This window comes from Lolium perenne, chromosome 2, assembly GCF_019359855.2.
Source record: "Lolium perenne isolate Kyuss_39 chromosome 2, Kyuss_2.0, whole genome shotgun sequence".
In the NCBI taxonomy this organism is placed as follows: Eukaryota; Viridiplantae; Streptophyta; class Magnoliopsida; order Poales; family Poaceae; genus Lolium; species Lolium perenne.
In genome coordinates this window covers 38,576,184-38,589,225 of record NC_067245.2, presented here as the reverse complement: position 1 = coordinate 38,589,225, position 13,042 = coordinate 38,576,184, and the positions used below count along the sequence as shown (strand labels likewise).

Here is a 13,042-nt window from a genome sequence, read left to right as displayed (position 1 = left end):
CCGTATCCATGAACCCAGTTACACATACTGACATACTGTGTACGGATTTGTTAAGACAGAACAGTCGTGGAATTTTCGATCTGATGTCCGTGGTAAAGTAATGCGTACGAGCCTTGATTAGAACTAAACATATCGGCAAAACAAGGGCTGGCAGTTGACACCTGACAATGATGACCACAAGAAACCTGCAGTCTTTGGTTGGTTTATTAGTTGAGTTTGCTGCAGATTCAACGGCGTACTCTTGCGTGTACGTGTACTCTTGCGTGTTTGTTCGCACCGCGGTTATATAGATGATCCATTGCTCGCCGAGGTCGCGCACTAGCTTCGACGAAGCGAATGGCGAATGTCGCAGAGCACCGCATGCAGATGCCAGCACCGGCGGCTCAAGCCGGCAACGGCATGTCCGCCGCGCCGGAGAGAACGCTGAATCACTTCGTGCACTTGGTCACGCTGATTGAGAGGACGGGCAACGCGCTGGGCACGCTGGCCTTCACCTGGGCCACCGTCGTCCTGCTCGGCGGCTACCCGACGGAGCTGATCGGCAAGGATTTCTGGTTCTCGACAGTCATAGTTTTCCTAGAAGCGATGAGGTGAGTAAAAAGTAGCACGATGGATGTTGTGCTTGCCGTCTCTTGGGCTTTATTATTAACTTAAAACAGAGCTCTTCGATTGGTTTATTTTCAAAAATAGGAGCGAACTTATTTTTACTCCCTAGTTTAGCATTTGTGGCAATAATTATAAGCGCGCACTAGTCTCCGAGGTGTATAGTAGTAGCATACTTGCACAATGCCTTAGGCTAATCATAGTGGGGAGTAACTTAGACTAGTAACATGGCATATGTTACTAGCTAAGTTACTACCTTCATAGTGGGTAGTAACTTATATGTAGTGTCATGCATTGTGTTATTTACTATGGTATATACTCATCTTATCTTGGGGTGTGTGATGTTATGGTAACATAGCTAGTTACCACCTCACTCTCTTTCTTCATTCATTGTCATGCCATGTCACCAAAATGCCTTGGGTTGTGTGATGTTACTAGCTAAGTTACTCCCACTATGAGCAGTCTTAAACTTGACTCAACCGTTCCCTGATTCCTCGACTTCCTAAAAGAACAATGTCGCAGCTCGTTTGCCTTATCGAGGACACAAGTATTAAGTCCGCACCGCTTGGGGAAGTGAGCTTAGCTCAACTAGTTGGGGGAGTAGATGTACGAACCCAGCACCTGACTTCAAATTATTACGAACGCGAATTTAGGTTCCTATTTATACTTGATGCCCAGGCTAGATCTGGTACTCTTGCAATTTATCTTGAGGACTATGCTTTAATTTTCAACAAGATTAAAAATCTTAGTACTCATGCTTAATAGATGTGTGCATCTCTAGTTGATGCAGAGGCCGGGAAGTGAAATTCTCCCCATTTTAAATAGATGTGTGCATCTCTATTGATGGCTTGATGCAGAGGCCGGGTTTTTCTCTCCGTATCGAAAAAAAAGGCTGCACCGATTGTACCATTCTCGCTCTTCTCTGGTTGTCAACGATAATAATCGTCCCTATCATACACTTGTTTAAGAGGTCGCATATGTTCTTTGATCCTCTTCTAAATTCTGACAAATAGCTCTCCTCTCCTCCTAAATTTTTGCATAGGCAAATGGCTGAGGCTACTCACATAATTTTCGTTTTGTGCTTAAGATCTAGAGGTACTAACTAGATTAAAGGGGGTGTTTGAGAGAAAGAGAAAGTGGAAAGGATCATTCAAACCACCATCTATCTGTTAGTGTGAGGTACTTTTGTTCCTGCTGCGAATCCCGAACATCCATATCGAGCCATATTACCATATACAAGTGCGTCCATATATTTTCTTGCCATTTTTTATGCAACTTGAGTGATGATGTGTCTCCTAGAAAGTATTTATCCGCTACTGATAAAAGGGAAACAAGGAGTAGATAGGCGAGTAGATAAGGAGCAATCGATAAAAAAATAAGTACAACGTATCATGATATAGTTCTCTCGGTCGACAGAAAATATGTAGTTTGTACTAGAGACTATGAATTTAGTAGTCGTATTTTGCATGGATCGGTAGAAGCTTTGGCCCAAAAAGAAACGTGTGAATATGAAAGGTGGGAGATATCCAAAGGTCTAGTTGTGTTCGTATGGTCCGGTTAGCAGGGCATTCTATGTTTTTTTACTGCTATTGCAAGTATGCTACCTAGCCGTTGGGTGTTGGCTTTTATATTTGATATCAATTAACACTAGAATAAACTATCTATTTAATTATCAGTGTTAATCTGGCGATCCATCGGGTAACCCACATCATAACCTTGTACACATACCTTACCCATGACTAATCAGTGGGTAAGACCCATGGGCAATGTTGTTGACCCATACCCTACCCATTTGGGTTGGGTGCCCATCAGCGCCCAGACCCATGGGCAGGATTGCCGGCCTGACACATAACACATGATCCTCTTGACCGCCTCATAATGGACCATTGTCGGCTGTGACAAAAACTGACAGACTTTGTTCACCGCAAAAGATAAGTCAGGGTGCGTCAAGGTAATGTATTGAAGGCCGCCAAGAAGACTGGCAATGCCAGGAGGCAACATCGGTACCAAGTGGGTCACCAACATTCCGAGAAAGCCGACCGGTAGCGGACATTGGTGTGGTGACAAAACAACATTGCTCCATGTTGGTGCGGTGCAAAAGATCCAATGCATACTTATGTTGAGTTAGAATCATCCCTTGTGAATGATAGGCAGCCTCAATACCAAGAAAATATTCTAGACGACCAAGATTCTTGATAGAAAAACTACGAGAGAGTGTAAACCAGATGCTCAACAAATGAAATAGACGAGCCAACAAGAACAATATCATCAACATACACAAGCATATAGGATGTGACTCCCTACTAATCAAAAGTAAAAAGAGACATGTCAGCCGTGTTGGAAACAAAGCCAAGCTGAAGGAGCATATCAATGAGACGAGCATACCAAGATCAGGAAGACTGCTTAAGACCATATAAATCCCGCTGAAGTTTGCAGACACGTCGTGGATGCTGAGAATCCTCAAAACTAGGAGGCTGCAGCATATAGAAGTCTTCCTCAATAAAGCCATGGAGGAGGCATTACTGACATCAATCTGACGAGGACACCAACCACGAGACACAGCAAGGGAGAGCACAAGACGAACAATGGTGATTGTATTCATCAATAAAACTAACATAATATCATAAACCTCCAGAAGAAGGTAACGCATGGCTCCAAACATAAGTATGAATAAGCTCAAGTGGAGAGGTGGAAACACAAGATGAATAACTATATGGTAATTGATAACTTTTAGCATATTGACAAGCATCACACACATATGACTCAGATTTTGGGGAGCATGATAAGTTAGTAGACTTGACAATATTTTAGACTACGTTATTCGAAGGATGACCGAGACACTGATGCCATTGGGAAGACGAAAACTTGACGTTGGAACATGCATGCCGCCCATGAGGAAGAACTCGACTAAGAGGGAGATGGTAGAGGCCACCACAACTCCTACCGCGAAGAATGATGTTCCCCTTGGCCTTGTGACCTTGTCCTTGACATAGGAAAAATATTTATGAAATTCAGTGAAGATATCATTGTCAAAAACAAGATGATAAATGGGGAGCAAATTTTTCCTAATATCAGGAAAATGGAGAACATTTTTCAAGGCAAGTGTTTGCGAAGGACCAACTAAACAAGAATTACCAACATGTGCAATAATCAAACATGTACCATTGACGAGTTGAACTTGATACTTGACATTGTAGCGCTACACGTACTGCACATTCATCCTTTCTATGTCATTGGTGAGGTGATCGGTGGTCCCCCTATCCATGAACCATGGACGCTCATCATAGTAGGTGGTAGCCGAGCTTCCGGAACGCTGATCATTGGCTTGAAAAACCTGGTTGAAACAATTTCTACAAGTGAGGGCCTGATGTCCCCAATTATTGTAGATTTGGTACTGCGGACAAAAGCGGCCATTGCAGCAGCCACCACTGCAGCCATTGCGGTTGCCATGGTTGACTCCTTGTTGGCCATCACCATAGCGGTTTCCACCACCACCTCCTTGCTGCCCTCTGGCTTGGTACCACGATCGTGAGAAGTGTTGGTGCCGAATGGTCGGCCACCGCGTCCAGTATCACGGCGCCGGGTGACATTGTTCGCGGAGGTGGAGAATTCGCTAGCCTGGGTGTTCTGCTCATGAATGTACTCACACGACAATAGCATGGAATAGAAATAAGAAACAGAGAGAGGCTGGCCGAAGGCGTTGAGGACAGTCGGCGAGGATTGTAGGGATTCAAACTGTGATCCAAACCCGAGAACTATGTAGTCAATCAGCTCATCATCAGGGTTGACGACCATGGCGAGGGCATCAGCAAAGCCTTTCATCTTGTTGAAGCATTGATCAGCAAAGGTCCTTCTTCTTCATCTTCGTGAGTTGACGACGGATTTGACGAACACTGGCCCAATTCTGGGCGGAAAACACGGCGGTGGTGGTCCACCCCACCATCTGGTCGAGGATATCCTCGGACATGGACCCGAGGATGCCAAGCACAAGTTGATATGTGTACCACCAATTCGCATAGGATGGGTTGGCTTCGTGATGGCGTCGTCCCTGTTAGATGTATATATCTGTATATTGTAGTTTCCCCATATGTTAGGGGGCTTTCTGCATATGTGCACCTGTACATGTACTATATATTGTGGCCTTTGGCCCCCTGGTAATACAACAAGTATATTGCCCTAACATGGTATCAGAGCCCCAGGTCTCGAGTTCAAATCCTGGCTTTCACATGGTTTTCGTAATTAAGCCTAAAAATTGCTGTTGCCCCCCTCTTTAGCCACCGCTGATGCCCTGTTTCGGTGTGCTCTTCTTCTTTCACGTGTTGACTTTCTCTTCTCCCGTCACACGCGAGTGGGGATGTTGTGAAGTGTAAGTAGATTGCCTAGCCCTTTCCATCAGTTCGGACTTTTGGTTCAAATGGCTAGTGCATGAATTTCTGTTTGGGGATGATCAACCACTACTTAGTCTAGTAAATATAGAGGAGCGTGGCACGGTCAAGTATATTTTTTACTCCGCTAACCGTTATAAGGATTCTGATAGGTGCCGGTTAGAGGAGTGTAAAACATAAATTTTACTCCTCTAACTAATTGTAAGGCATTAGTTAAAGATGCTCTTACCTAAGAGTATCTCTGATAACTCAAAGAACATTTCCTACATTTATAGTTTGTTCCATGGTGGTCCATGGTAATTTAGATACACATGTGTAGTCTTGATTCATGGACTATATGTTTCGGCTGCCTAGAAATATTCTTGTCCAAACTCTGTAATATGCGGGAGCTTTCAGTATTAGGTAGTTCCCTTTTTTATTATTTAGTTAATAATTATGGCTTATATGTATGTACTACAGGATGTTCAGTCGCAGCAACAGGCCAGATTACCAATTGTTCTTCCGCACGAGAGGTGCTTTCAGGTCTTTTGGCTGGAATGGCCTGATCTTGCTTGTATTTTTTTCGGATGTTCTAGCATGCACGGCAATATGGAATACTGCCAGAAGAGGAGTACCGCCCATACTGTTGGCAATACTTGCAACTGGCCCATTTCTATTTCCGAGAACTGCAAGACTCGTATTTAGCCTGCTACGGCATGCGGTATCTTTATGGAGCCCAATGGTTGCAATCGTATTGCTTGCTCCCTCTACACTATATAAGGTCGATGCTAGTACCAAGATTCACAGACTTGATCTAAAAAACACACCCGTCAAGCTAACAATTTACCTGGTACTGTTTGGTGCTGTACTCCTACTAACAATCACAAGGTTGCAATTTCCAAGTATCATCAAAATAGTAGATTGGGCTCTCGGCAGCAAGATAGTAATTTGGCGTCGAGTTATTATGAACATTTGCATGTTCGCTGCAATGACAATGTGGGTATTCACTTTTGAAGGCCTCTATCGGATTTCAATGATCACGATCGAATTGTGTGCTCTAGCAATAGTGTCATTTGGCAACCTCCAGATGCCAGCAGCAATATTGCGCATCTTGTTGGCACTGTTGCGCCTCACACAACACCACTATTATGGTCATGGGCAACATGATGGCAAGACCAACCTGAGGGACAATGTAAATCTTTTGGCATCTCTCAATATCTTCTATGTGATGTTACTTGGCCAAGGAATACTCTATGCAGTTGCATGCATTCTTGAAGTATTTTCGGCCATCCTCCGGAGATCCCTCGTCCGTCATGCTGGATTTACAGGTCCCTTGGGAATGAAGTACGTCAATCTGTACTATGCATATGCCTATGACAAATGCATGGGGGAAGCTGTACTTTCTCAAAAAAAGATGAGCCTCATCACCTTTGCAATGGATTCTTTAAAGTCAGATTCACCCAAGATGCGTCTCTATGGGCTTCAAATGCTACACAACTTTCTGAATAACGAGCCCTACAAGACAAAAGCCACCTTGAGACTCACCACTTCCACGAAGACAGTGACCTCTTTGTTCAACATGTTGCGTTGGACAAGTGAAGCAGAGAAAGATATTAGATCATTTGCCGCCAAGGTCACGGCAGATCTTGCTGATAGCCTCCTAGTTGTCCATGTTCCTGGGGCAATGCAGCTCATAGCCTCGCTTTTGGACACTGTTCACCGGCAGAAAATAAAGGATCCGCTTATGGACATTGGTAGTCTAGAGGCAAAACAAGATGGCCCGATTCAGCAAGTTGGTGGGGACAAAGAGAGCTCCCCCATGATTCAATGGTTGAAACAGATGGTAACATATTGTATGATTCCTAGGGAGGAGCCACCTAGCGTGGGTGAACAAAACTCGTGTACACTCAGATGCTGGAAGCAGATTACGGAATGGTGGTATGTTAACGTTCCAGAGGAGAAGCCATCGATGGATCGGGATCTCCTACCTGTAGACGGCATGTTGATTCTTGAGAAGCTCGCCAGCTTTGATCCTGAAAACCGCATGGAAATCAGCCGATCGACAGGCCTCATATCGAAGGTCATAGAGTTCACAACTAACAGAACTAATATGACAAATATTAATGAAACGCACCAGAAACTGCTGAAAAGTTCATCACTGAAGTTGCTGAGAAAACTTGTAAATACTGAAGGAAAACTTGGTGTAATTTTGCGTCAGAAGATTTCAGAACATCCCTTCCTTTTGAGCAATCTTGCAGAGATTTTAGATGACGGTGGGAGCAGCCAAGAACTTATAGAGCTAACAGCAGAAATCATAAGAGACATTGCCATGGATGCAAACAGAAGAGAAGAAATAGGGAAAATCCGGGTAATCATTAGTAGATTGATGCAGACATTTCTTAGCCGAGATGCAGCCTCAAGTACAGATTCAGATCACTTTCTACGAGAGATAGCTGGCCAAGCACTGGCAGTATTGGCAATTGAAAGTGCCAATAATTGTTTGATTATGTTGGCAGAACCAGAGTATCTATTTATCAAGGAACTGACATTTATGATGCATGGTGATAGGTGCAGGTATGTAGCAGCTAGCCTATTGCGAAGTTTGTGTCTGCATGCTCGACCTGAGCTCAACCACTCAGAACTGAAAGATCTATCCTATATCTTGCGAGAGGTGAGCCCTGCAAATGTAAGTTACAAGTACAATATTAGATGTAGATATTATAGTTTTACTGCTATTAAATTATTTTCTTTCTCGCAAATTGTCATGGAAAATTACAAACATTTTCTCTAGCTAAGGACATTTCATTGCAGAGACATGTATAGAATTCATGACATTTTAAGTTAATGACATATTAACATGTAAATGATTAATTTAAAAGATACAAGTCTTTTCTTTTGCGACGTAAAAGATGAAAGTCATATGTAAGAGCTACTGAATTAATTATGTACATAACACAAATAAGCAAATAACCGGCAATATATGGCATCATCATGGTTTACCACTTAACCAAAAGGTGCCAATGTAATAGAGAAGTCTGCGATATTATACTTATGATAATCATGGCTTGCAAAACTTAGCTTTTCCGCTACAGGTCTTGGAAGAAATAATGGATGCTGAAGGGGCAGAACTAGAAGTCCTTGTTGGCCTTAGTTCACAAATATGTAATGTCATTCCTGAAGAATTTGTCCGAGAGCTCCAGGATGGTCTGATTATGGAAAGATTTGTAAAGAAGCTTGTCGATGCACTCAATGCAAATATGATGCCCACTGGTTATTGTCCCGGAATCAGAAGGGTGATAATTGAACATGCTATATACATGACGGAGTACAGTCCTAGTTATGCTAGCTATTTCAACAAATGTTGGATGATGGAAACACTGCTAATGGTAGAGCGTACACCTTCTAGGGCGGAAAATTACAGGTTCTTCTTGGGTGATGCAGGAGTCATGGAGCATAACATTCCTATCTCTTCTCTTGTGGCCAGAGCAAAAGAACTCATGGGGCACGAGTGACTACGATGCATCAACAATGCCGGGTGAACATGCATTCAGATTGTGTGTGGCTACTAGTCTATATTGAGACTTGTGAACACGTTTATTAACTTCCGCATAACAATAATTAAGTTATGATCTCATGAATTTAGAGTTGATACTACATAGTTCATTTGTCTTAATATGTTAACATTGTGTGCCATCATGAGAGCAACAAAAATAATGTTTGCATCTAGAGGGATGTAAGACTTTACACATATACTTTACTGATATAACAGAATTTTTCTCAATGTATATATATCCAAACATTAATTTGGAGTATTTGGAGTATGTGGGTGAATTTTGCCAACATTTTAATTTTGTGTTAGACTTACTAGATGGTTTCTTAAGTTTTCACATAATTTGTTCGCTTTGCTTTCATCCACCTCTTGCTCCATATAAGAGTTTCTTGATTAATACTAGGCGTCGGTGGCAACATGAAGGACATCATAAAACAAAAGTAGGTGAGAGGAAGCAGGGAATTCGTGAGCCATATGGTCGTGGCTGTGACTAATACTGCCAGTTTTAAATTAAGTGATGTAGCTTTTTTTTCAGAATAAGCGAACCTATACAATAAAACGCGTCTAGACACATGTATATCTAGACCAAATCTTGCTGAATTGCATGCTATAGCTACTGTTGGAAAGTAATCAAACTTGTCCGGGTCCTAATTGAGACCGGTTGGATTATTTTCAACAATGTGTCCTAGTCCTAGTTGTAGTCGATTGGTTTAGTCTAGCTAGGAAAGTCTAGTCGAGTCGGTTTGCTATTCCTATTCCTGTACGTGTCAAGCAGCTCTGCTGCTATAAATAAAATCCAAAAACAACCGATGAAGCTTACGGGCTGAGGAAAACAAATCTTGTGTCTGTTCCATTGACTTGCAAAGTTGTGCTAGTTTTTCAGATCGATTGGCTAGTTACGGGAGAGTAGCTTGTACTAGTACATCGGTTCGTATACTTGTGCATCTTGCCGGAATCAGCTCGGAAGCTACGTGTGCGTGTTGCCGGCGAGACGACGTGACATGCGTGGCAGGATCTACGCTAACGATTGGTATCAGAGCTGCCGGGTTCGACGTCGTCGGGAGGAGCGCCGACTAAGATCATGGCTGCGGACGGAGGTATCATGTTTGGCCAAGTTCCAATGCTGATGAAGAACAACTACTCGATTTGGGCGATCAAGATGAAAGCGTTGATGCGCGGTGCAAAAATCTGGAATGCAGTGGAGCCGGAGGATGGCAAGGCCGTTGATGAGACGATGGATCAGAGAGCTTTGACGGCCATCTATCAAGGTCTCCCAGAAGATTTGATTCCCTTAATCGCTGAGAAGAAGACTTTCGCGGAAGCTTGGGAGGCGATTAAGACAAATCGGTTGGGAGACGATCGCATCAAGGAAGTGAGGGTGCAAGCGCTCAAGTACGAGTTCGATAGGCTCCAGATGAAGAACACCGAATCAGTTGACGACTTCGCTCTCAGGATGACAACCATCAACAATGAAATACGTCTGCTTGGAGAAAAGTTCGAGGATTCAAACGCTGTCAGGAAATTTCTCCGAGCCGTGCCGTCCAAGTTTCTCGAGATTGCATCCGCAATAGAGCGATTTGGCAATCTCAAGAAGATGACCATGGAAGAGGTTACTGGAAGGTTGAAGGCTCACGAGGAACGTATTCGAGGCTCCGCTGATGAAAAAGATGATGAGCAACTTCTCTTGACTAGATCTGAGTGGATAGCAAGAGAGCGTCGATTGCCGCGATAAATCCAAGGATGAGTTCTTCAAGTGTCGTGAACTTGGACATCATGCTCATGAGTGTCCTGAAAAGAGGATCGATTGGAAGAAGAAGAACGTGGCGGGTTGCTATCAAGTTTTTGAGGATGAACCGGCATTGCTCTAAGTGCTGAGTAATGAAAGAAAGAAAAAATAAAAAAATAAAAAAAATATTAGGTAGTTGTGTCGTCGAGTAAAGTGTTTAAGGTGTGCATGGTGTTCCGTGAGTTGTGTCCATGTTCTCGTGGAGCGTCCTGGTTGCGGCCAGCAGGGTTTGGTGCGATGCCGAAGGCGGACGGTGCTAGGTGAAAGGTACCGTAAAGCGAGGAGGTGTGCAAGCATTAGAAGGAGAAGCTACTGCAAGCAAGTACAAGAGGAGTATAGTGCGAACCGAGTGCGAGGATGCCAGCAAAAGCGGTGGCACATAGGTGCGAACCGAGTGCGGCAGGGGCCGAGCAATGGCGGTGGCAAAACATTGCAGAGCAAAAGAGGTGCATTGCATGTTTCCTGCGTGGTGATAGTGACTGTACAGATACATGTTAGACAAGTTTAGATTAGGGACAGATTGTTGGAAAGTAATCAAACTTGTCCGGGTCCTAGTTGAGACCGGTTGGATTATTTTCAGCAGTGTGTCCTAGTACTAGTTGTAGTCGTTTGGTTTAGTCTAGCTAGGAAAGTCTAGTCGAGTCGGTTTGCTATTCCTATTCATGTACGTGTCTTTGCTGCTATAAATAAAATCCAAAAACAACCGTGAGGTAAACAAATCTTGTGTCTTGTTCCGTCGACTTGCAAAGTTGTGCTAGTTTTTCAGATCGATTGGCTAGTTACGTGAGAGTACCTTGTACTAGTACATCGGTTCGTATACTTCTGCATCTTGCCAGAATCAGCTCGGAAGCTACGTTTGCATGTTGCCAGCGAGACGACATGACGGGGCGTGGCAGGATCTACGCTAACAGCTACTTCAACCAAAAGATCGATCTGATGGAGAAGGGTGATACGTCTCCAACGTATCGATAATTTCTTATGTTCCATGCTACTTTATTGATGATATCTACATGTTTTATGCACACTTTATGTCATATTCGTGCATTTTCTGGAACTAACCTATTAACAAGATGCCGAAGTGCCAGTTCCTGTTTTCTGCTATTTTTGGTTTCAGAAATCCTAGTAACGAAATATTCTCGGAATTGGACGAAATCAACGCCCAGGTTCCTATTTTGCCCGGAAGCATCCAGAACACCCGAGAGCCACCAGAGGAGGGCCCTGGTGGGCCCAGATGATAGGGTGGCGCGGCCAGGGCCTGGGCCGCGCCCCCCTATGGTGTCGTCGCCCCTTCGACCCTCCGAGGCTGCCCTTTCGCCTATATAAAGCCCCTGCATCGAAAACCCTTACAGAGGAAGCCACGGTACGCGAAACCTTCCAGAGCCGCCGCCATCGCGAAGCCAAGATCTGGGGGACAGGAGTCTCTGTTCCGGCACCCTGCCGGAGCGGGGAAGTGCCCCCGGAAGGCTTCTCCATCGACACCGCTGCCATCTCCACCGCCATCTTCATCACCGCTGCTGCTCCCATGAGGAGGGAGTATTTCTCCATCGAGGCTCGGGGCTGTACCGGTAGCTATGTGGTTAATCTCTCTCCTATGTACTTCAATACAATGATCTCATGAGCTGCCTTACATGATTGAGATTCATATGAGTTTTGTATCACTATTCATCTATGTGCTACTCTAGTGATGTTATTAAAGTACTCTATTCCTCCTCCACGTGTGTAAAGGTGACAGTGTGTGCACCGTGTGAGTACTTGGCGTAGGCTATGATTGTGATCTCTTGTAGATTATGAAGTTAACTATTGCTATGATGGTATTGATGTGATTTATTCCTCCTACATAAGCGTGAAGGTGACAGTGTGCATGCTATGTTAGTTCTTGGTGTAATTGTGTTGATCTATCTTGCACTCTAAGGTTACTTAAACATGAGCATTATTGTGGAGCTTGTTAACTCCGGCATTGAGGATTCGTGTAATCCTACGCAATGTGTTCATCATCCAACAAAAGTGTAGAGTATGCATTTATCTATTCTGTTATGTGATCAATGTTGAGAGTGTCCACTAGTGAAAGTCTATTCCCTAGGCCTTGTTCCTAAATACTGCTATCACTGCTTGTTACTGTTTTACTGAGTTACTACTGCTGCGTTACTACTGCATGTTTACTTCCTACAATATTACTACCATCAACTGCACGCCAGCGAGCTATTTTCTGGCGCCGTACTACTGCTCATACTTATTTATACCACCTGTATTTCACTATCTATTCGCCGAACTAGTGCACCTATTAGGTGTGTTGGGGACACAAGAGACTTCTTGCTTTGTGGTTGCAGGGTTGCATGAGAGGGATATCTTTGACCTCTTCCTCCCTGAGTTCGATAAACCTTGGGTAATCCACTTAAGGGAAACTTGCTGCTGTTCTACAAACCTCTGCTCTTGGAGGCCCAACACTGTCTACAAGAATAGAAGCACCCGTAGACATCAAGTACTTTTCTGGCGCCGTTGCCGGGGAGGGAAGGTAAACGGCACTCACACATTGGCAAGCCCGGCAACTAAGCACTTTTCCTCCCTCGTCAACTACGCGCCAAGCACTTTTCTGGCGCCGTTGCCGGGGAGGAAAGGTAAAAGGCACTCATACTTCGGTTCCAGGTAACAGTACTTTTCTGGCGCCATTGTGTGTGTGCTCGAAGCTATTTTCTTTAGACTCTGCAATTGCGACATTTGGTTTCTTGTTTACACTAGTTA

General features: G+C 44.0%; 1 pseudogene; it reads left to right on the top strand.

The window, feature by feature from the left end:
- The first annotated feature begins 336 nt into the window (after window positions 1-336).
- On the top strand, window positions 337-8,506 carry LOC127328384 (uncharacterized; annotated as a pseudogene).
- Window positions 8,507-13,042: the final 4,536 nt, after the last annotated feature.